Genomic DNA, 8,397 nt, shown 5'->3' with positions numbered 1-8,397 from the left:
CATACTCGAACAATCCCCGGCAACGGCGCCAAAAACTTGGTGGGCGAAATTGTGATTTATACTTTCACACAACTCGAATAATATTCCTCGGTAATGGCTCCAAAAACTTGGTACACAATACCATGGTCTAAAATTAACTTCACAGTCTCGCTCAACTAACCAGCAAGTGCACTGGGTCGTCCAAGTAATACCTTACGTGAGTAAGGGTCGATCCCACGGAGATTGTTGGTATGAAGCAAGCTATGGTCATCTTGTAGATCTCAGTTAGTGAGTGGAATCATAGGGTCAAATGGAATTAAATTGGATAAAATAAATAAAACGGATAGAAGTACTTATGTAATTCAATGGTGGGAATTTCAGATAGGTGTATGGAGATGCTGTGCTCCTCTTGAATCTCTACTTTCCTCATTGCTTTCATCCGATCCTTCTTACTCCTTTCCATGGCAAGCTGTTTGTAGGGCATCACCGTTGTCAATGGCTACATCCCATCCTCTCAGTGAAAATGGTCCTCTGCGGCTGTCACTCGCATGGCTAATCATCTGTCGGTTCTCAATCAGGTTGGAATAGAATCCCTTGATTCTTTTGCGCTTGTCATCACGCCCAGCCTTCAGGAGTTTGAATCTCGTCACAGTCATTCAATCCCAGAATCCTACTCGGAATACCATAGACAAGGTTTAGACTTTCCGGATCCTCATGAATGCTGCCATCAATTCTAGCTTATACCACGAAGATTCTGTTGGGGAATCTAAGAGATATGCGCCCGGCCTAGAGTAGAACGGAAGTGGTTGTCAATCACGCGCGTTCATAGGTGAGAATGATGATGAGTGTCACGAATCATCACATTCATCAAAGTTAAGTGTAGCGTATATCTTGGAATAAGAATAAAAGAGAATTGAATAAAAAGTAATAGTAATTGTATTGAAACTTGAGGTACAGCAGAGCTCCACACCCTTAATCTATGGTGTGCAGAAACTCCACCGTTGAAAATACATAAGTGAAAGGTTCAGGCATGGCCGAGAGGCCAGCCCCCAAGGTCTAAGGACTAGGCGTCCAGAGATATCAAATACATTAGTTAAATGTTCTATTTATAATAAACTAGCTCCTAGGGTTTACATGAGTAAGTAATTGATGCATAAATCCACTTCCGGGGCCCACTTGGTGTATGTTTGGGCTGAGCTTGATCAATCCACGAGCTGAGGCTTCTCTTGGAGTTGAACTCCGAGTTATGACGTGTTTTGGGCGTTCAACTCCGGATCATGACGTTTTTCTGGCGTTTAACTCCAGACAGCAGCATGAACTTGGCGTTCAACGCCAAGTTACGTCGTCAATTTCCGAATGAAGTATGGACTATTATATATTGCTGGAAAGCTCTGGATGTCTACTTTCCAACGCCGTTGAGAGCGCGCCAATTGGAGTTCTGTAGCTCCAGAAAATCCATTTCGAGTGCAGGGAGGTCAGATTCCAACAGCATCAGCAGTCCTTTTGTCAGCCTTTTTCAGAGTTTTGCTCAAGTCCCTCAATTTCAGCCAGAAATTACCTGAAATCACAGAAAAACACACAAACTCATAGTAAAGTCCAGAAATGTGAATTTAACATAAAAACTAATGAAAACATCCCTAAAAGTAGCTTAAACTTACTAAAAACTACCTAAAAACAATGCCAAAAAGCGTATAAATTATCCGCTCATCAACAACCCTTCTAAAAAGGCTTCCCAACCCACTTCTGTAAGTAATAAACCTGCAGCAACTATGGTTGAGGAATATAAAGCCAAAATGCCTTATCCTCAAAAACTCCGCCAAGCGGAACAGGATAAGCAATTTGCCCGCTTTGCAGACTATCTTAGGACTCTTGAAATAAAGATTCCGTTTGCAGAAGCACTTGAGCAAATACCCTCTTATGCTAAGTTCATGAAAGAGATCTTAAGTCATAAGAAGGATTGGAGAGAAACTGAAAAAGTTTACCTCACTGAAGAATGCAGTGCAGTCATTCTGAAAAGTTTACCTGAGAAGCTTAAAGACCCCGGGAGCTTTATGATACCATGCACATTAGAGGGTAATTGTACCAAGCAAGCTCTATGTGACCTTGGGGCAAGTATCAACCTAATACCTGCATCTATTATCACAAAGCTCAGTTTGACTGAAGAAGTCAAACCAACCCGGATATGTCTTCAACTTGCTGATGGCTCCATTAAATACCCATCAGGCCTGATTGAAGACATGATTGTCAAGGTTGGGCCATTTGCCTTTCCTACTGACTTTGTGGTGCTGGAAATGGAGGAGCACAAGAGTGCAACTCTCATTCTAGGAAGACCTTTCCTAGCAACTGGCCGAACCCTTATTGACGTCCAAAAAGGGGAAGTAACCCTGAGAGTCTCGAATCAGAGTTAGAGGACATCTTTAAAGATGATCAGCCTGATTTGGAGGAATCAGAGAGAATAATAGAACCTCTGAAAATCCCTCAAGAAGAGGAGAAACCTCCCAAACCCGAGCTCAAACCATTACCACCATCCCTGAAATATGCATTTCTGGGAGAAGGTGATACCTTTCCTGTAATTATAAGCTCTACCCTCGAGCCACAAGAACAGGAAGCACTAATTCAAGTGCTAAGGACACACAAGACAGCTCTTGGGTGGTCCATCAGTGATCTTAAGGGCATTAGCCCAGCCAGATGCATGCACAAGATCCTATTGGAGGGTGACGCCAAGCCAGTGGTTCAACCACAAAGGCGGCTGAATCCAGCCATGAAGGAAGTGGTGCAGAAGGAGGTCACTAAATTACTAGAGGCTGGGATTATTTATCCTATTTCTGACAGCCCCTGGGTAAGCCCTGTCCAAGTTGTCCCTAAGAAAGGTGGCATGACAGTGGTTCACAATGAAAGAAATGAACTGGTTCCTACAAGAACAGTTACATGGTGGCGTATGTGTATTGATTATAGAAGGCTCAATACAGCCACCAGAAAGGATCATTTTCCTTTACCATTCATAGACCAGATGCTAGAAAGACTAGCAGGTCATGAATACTACTGCTTCCTGGATGGATATTCAGGTTATAATCAAATTGCAGTAGATCCCCAGGATCAAGAGAAAACGGCATTCACATGTCCATCTGGAGTATTTGCATACAGAAGGATGCCATTTGGCCTGTGCAATGCACCTGCAACCTTTCAGAGGTGCATGCTCTCAATTTTCTCTGATATGGTGGAAAAATTTCTGGAAGTCTTCATGGATGACTTTTCAGTATTTGGAGACTCATTCAGCTCTTGTCTTGACCATCTAGCACTTGTTCTAAAGAGATGCCAAGAGACTAACCTGGTTTTAAACTGGGAAAAATGTCACTTTATGGTGACTAAAGGAATTGTCCTTGGGCACAAAATTTCGAACAAGGGAATAGAGGTGGATCAAGCTAAGGTAGAGGTAATTGAAAAATTACCACCACCTGCCAATGTTAAGGCAATCAGAAGCTTTCTGGGGCATGTAGGATTCTATAGGAGGTTTATAAAGGATTTTTCAAAAATCGCCAAACCTCTGAGCAACCTGCTAGCTGCTGACACGCCATTCGTCTTTGATAAGGTGTGTCTGCAAGCATTTGAGACTCTAAAAGCTAAATTGGTCACAACATCAATCATTTCTGCACCAAACTGGACATTGCCATTTGAACTTATGTGTGATGCCAGTGACCATGCCATTGGTGCAGTTTTGGGACAAAGGCATGACAAGCTTCTGCACGTCATTTACTATGCCAGCCGTGTTCTAAATGACGCACAGAAGAACTACACAACCACAGAAAAAGAGCTACTTGTTGTGGTTTACGCCATTGACAAATTCAGATCCTATTTAGTAGGATCAAAAGTGATTGTGTACACCGATCATGCTGCTCTTAAATATCTACTCACAAAGCAGGATTCAAAACCCAGACTTATAAGATGGGTGTTGCTTCTGCAAGAGTTTGATATAGAAATAAGAGACAGAAAAGGGACAGAGAATCAGGTAGCAGATCACCTGTCCCGAATAGAACCAGTAGAAGGGGCGTCCCTCCCTCTTACTGAGATCTCTAAAACCTTTCCGGATGAGCAACTCTTTGCCATCCAGGAAGTGCCATGGTTTGCAGATATTGCAAACTACAAGGCAGTGAGGTTCATACCCAAAGAGTACAGTAGGCAGCAATCCAAGAAATTGATCACAGATGCAAAGTACTATCTTTGGGATGAACCATATCTCTTCAAGAGATGTGCAGACGGAGTAATCCGTAGATGTGTGCCTAAAGAAGAAGCGCAGAAGATCCTATGGCACTGCCATGGATCACAGTATGGATGACATTTTGGAAGTGAGCGAACAGCCACAAGAGTCCTCCAATGTGGCTTCTACTGGCCTACTCTCTATAAAGATTCCCGAGTGTTTGTACTTAATTGTGACAATTGCCAAAGATCTGGCAATCTACCTCACAGTTATGCCATGCCTCAACAAGGGATCTTGGAGATTGAGTTGTTTGATGTATGGGGTATTGACTTCATGGGACCTTTCCCACCATCATACTCAAACACTTATATTCTGGTGGCAGTGGATTATGTATCCAAATGGGTGGAGGCTATTGCAACACCCACTAATGACACTAAAACAGTGTTAAAATTCCTCCAGAAACATATCTTCAGCAGATTTGGTACCCCTAGAGTATTAATCAGTGATGGGGGCACTCATTTCTGCAATAAACAGCTTTACTCTGCTTTAGTTCGTTATGGAGTTAGCCACAGGGTAGCTACTCCATATCACCCACAGACTAATGGGCAAGCTGAAGTCTCAAATAGAGAACTCAAAAGAATCCTGGAACGGACTGTAATTAACTGTAGAAGGGATTGGGCAAGAAGCTTGGATGATGCTCTGTGGGCATACAGAACAGCATTCAAGACCCCTATAGGGACCTCTCCATACCAGCTTGTGTATGGAAAGGCATGTCACTTGCCAGTGGAACTGGAACACAAGGCCTATTGGGCAACCAGATTCCTAAACCTTGATGCCAAGTTAGCTGGAGAAAAAAGATTGCTCCAGCTAAATGAGCTAGAGGAATTTAGACTCAATGCTTTCAAAAATGCAAAAATTTACAAAGAGAAAGCGAAAAGATGGCATGATAAGAAATTGTCATCCAGAGTCTTTGAGCCGAGGCAGAAAGTTCTGCTATTTAATTCTAGGCTCAAATTATTCCCTGGGAAATTAAAATCCCGGTGGAGAGGTCCGTATGTGATTACAAGTGTATCTCCATATGGATACGTAAAGCTTCAAGATAATGAATCTAACAAAAAGTTCATTGTTAATGGACAGAGAGTTAAACATTATCTTGAAAGCAATTTTGAGCAAGAATGCTCAAAACTGAGACTTGATTAAAAGGTCAGTAATAGTCCAGCTAACGACATTAAAGAAGCGCTTACTGGGAGGCAACCCAGCCATTTACAAAATTTAATTTTATTTGTTTCTGCTAATTAATTGATTTTTACAGATATATGTCAGAGTATCTTCAAAAGGTAAAATAGCAATTGATTGAATTCACAGAGTTACAGGAAAATTTGGAAGCTCACTGGCATGAAAAAAGCCAGTAAGAAATGTTTTGGGCGTTGAACGCCCAAAAGAAGCACCCACTGGGCGTTCAACGCCAGTAAGGGTAGCCATCTGGGCGTTAAACGCCAGAAAGGAGCATCTTCTGGGCATTGAATGCCAGAAAGAAGCACCTTCTGGGCGTTTGGTTTGGGGAAGAAAATGGGAAAGGGAAGGGAAGGGAAGGGGAAGGGGGAAGAGGGAAGAGGGAAGAGAGAAGGGGAAGAGCCACTGCCGCTACTCCTCGCCGCCGCTGCTCCTCGGTTTCTTCATCATTCGCCGTTTCTGCTCCTCCTCCTCGCCTTCGCCGTCGTCGTCGCCTCACTGCCGCCTTCTTCTGGCCGAACCTCGACCTTGCAGCACCGCGCCCTTGTCTGGTCCTCGCCCTCGACTGGCGCACGCCCTCGTGTTTGTCGTCATCAAAGAAGTGTTGGTGGTGGTGGTCGTGTGCGAAATCTACAACAAGGATTTCGACAGGGATTTTTGGTAATTATATTTATGGATTTTTGGTTTTTGTAATTGAAGATGAATTTAAGGATTTCTGATTATTGTAATTGCATCTAAGTTTTGTTAATGAAAAAGGAAGAATTTTAGTTTTGAGTTTTGTTAATGGTTCTGAGTTTAATGATGATGATGATTTTCTTGTTTTTCTGAGTTCTGAGTTCTACATCTGGGCTCTTGTTTTTCTGGGTTCTTGACAATGATAATGATTATTTTATGATGTTTCTTCTTAATATTTCCATTATCGATTGTTTTTGTTGTTGTTGTTCTGTTTCTAGTTGCTTTTGTTGTTGCTATTCTTTTGATTCCATTACCCATTATTGTTGTTATGGTTGTGGTTCTGGTTGTTGTTGTTTCATTGGTGTTTCTTTTGTTTCTGCTTCTGCTTCAACTTCTGGTTTCACTTCAGCTTCTGGTTCTGCTTCTGTTGATTTTGGGAAAGAAGGGGAGGGTATTTTTGTCCGAAAGACGATTTTGAAACTAAGTTAAATTTTAGGGTCCATTTTGTAGGCAAAAAAATGCCAGAAACGAAAAAAAATTTCAACCCCTATCTTAGAAACTAAGATAGTACTTAACCCTAAGTAGATAAATAGATACTAGCACTTTTCATTGAATTTCTCGTATGTAATAATAATAATAAATGAGGATGGTCAACATGAAAAATACAATCTAAGTAAGTGCTTTGGAATTCAATTTTAGAAATTAGAAAATACTAGTTTAATGATCCATGCAATGCACGGGATAGCTAAATAAAAATTTGGACAATTTACTATAATAAATAAACTGGCCTCCAAGTTTACCAGAATACACAATTTGCAAAATAGATACCAAACTGTATTTTTTTCCATAAACTATGTAAACTGCGATAGGGGCCCCGCGGTTTACGAATGCACGTAATCCGCTACAGCGGTGTCGCGGTTTACATTCGAAGCAAAGCATCACATAATCCACGGTAGGAGTGTCGCGATTTATGTGTGATTTGCAAACGTGCATAAACCGCTACAGGGGTCTAGAGGTTTATGCTTTAGTGTGGACTTAGTTCATTTTTCATGGAGTATGAGTTATTGGATGAAACTTTGGTTTTCCTTTTTTATGTATGGCGCAACATAGGTTGGTGCTTTGATTTAATTGAAATTAGTCTCTTGAACTCATATAATTACCAACAATTTTAGAACACCTTTACTCAAGAGAATCATAACTACATAGAGAATCGCTAACAATAACCACATCACCGTAAAATGAACAGTAAGTAAAACTTTACTTAAAAGTAAGTACAACTAAAATAGGACAAGAACACAAATAAGAAAAGAAAAATGAAAGCTAATCATGACAACCTAATGACACCTATGCCTCGACTTTGGGGGCGGATCCTGCCTGAGGACAAATCCTGCGAGTGTGTCCTGTCTTTCTGCATAGCCCACATCGCTTCGGCCGACTAGTATCGGCCTCATCCATGGTGTTACGGATTCTTGTTAACCTCGGTCGCCATTCTCTGGCACGTCTCATGTTAGGATCAGGAACGACAGTAGGACCGACGTATGGTGGCCACAGACTCTCTGGAATAGGGAGCGAAAATCCCATCCAGTATACTCTGAACACCTTACTGATGGTATAAACCTCATGGGCGTAGGTAGCCCAGTCTAACTGGGACTGAGCACAGCATGTAATTGCATGGCAGCATAGGTAATGGAGAGCTTGAAAGTACCCGCAGTTACAAGTGTGATTTCTGAGAAAAACCTGATACGTCCCAAGCGAAAAGTTACTGGTAGGAGTCGGATTTAAGTCTCAAAGTGGTCATTGAACTTACACTCGAGTCTCAAAGTGATCCCTGAAGTTAATAATTACTCAAATTTGTCCCCGAACTTATACTCCGGGACTCATAGTAGTCCCTAAAATAATTTCCGTCCATTCTTACCATCGGAAGGACTGAAATGACGTCATTTTATATTTATACCAAAAAATAAAAATCCTAATCTACAACCAACGTCGTTTTGTATTTATAAAAAAACACACAATCCCCAATTATCTACACCAATTCTCTTCTTCACCCTCTTCTTCTTCTTCTTCTTCTTCAAATTTACAGTAAGAAGAACAACAACATCATCATTGCAAGTGATAATTAAACTATCAAATTCATATTAGTTTATGTAGACATCCGATAATCGTGCTTAAGCCAATAATTTGATTTAAATAACAAATTTTTTTATAAATAATAACAACAATAAATATGCAACAACATCACATCGATTAACAACAAAAATTAAAACATAAGCAGCCAATAAAAGAATAAATGGGGGGAGAAGAGGCAGAGCAGA

The sequence above is a fragment of the Arachis stenosperma genome, chromosome 9 (genome assembly GCF_014773155.1).
Source record: "Arachis stenosperma cultivar V10309 chromosome 9, arast.V10309.gnm1.PFL2, whole genome shotgun sequence".
In the NCBI taxonomy this organism is placed as follows: Eukaryota; Viridiplantae; Streptophyta; class Magnoliopsida; order Fabales; family Fabaceae; genus Arachis; species Arachis stenosperma.
This window is presented reverse-complemented; position numbering follows the sequence as displayed.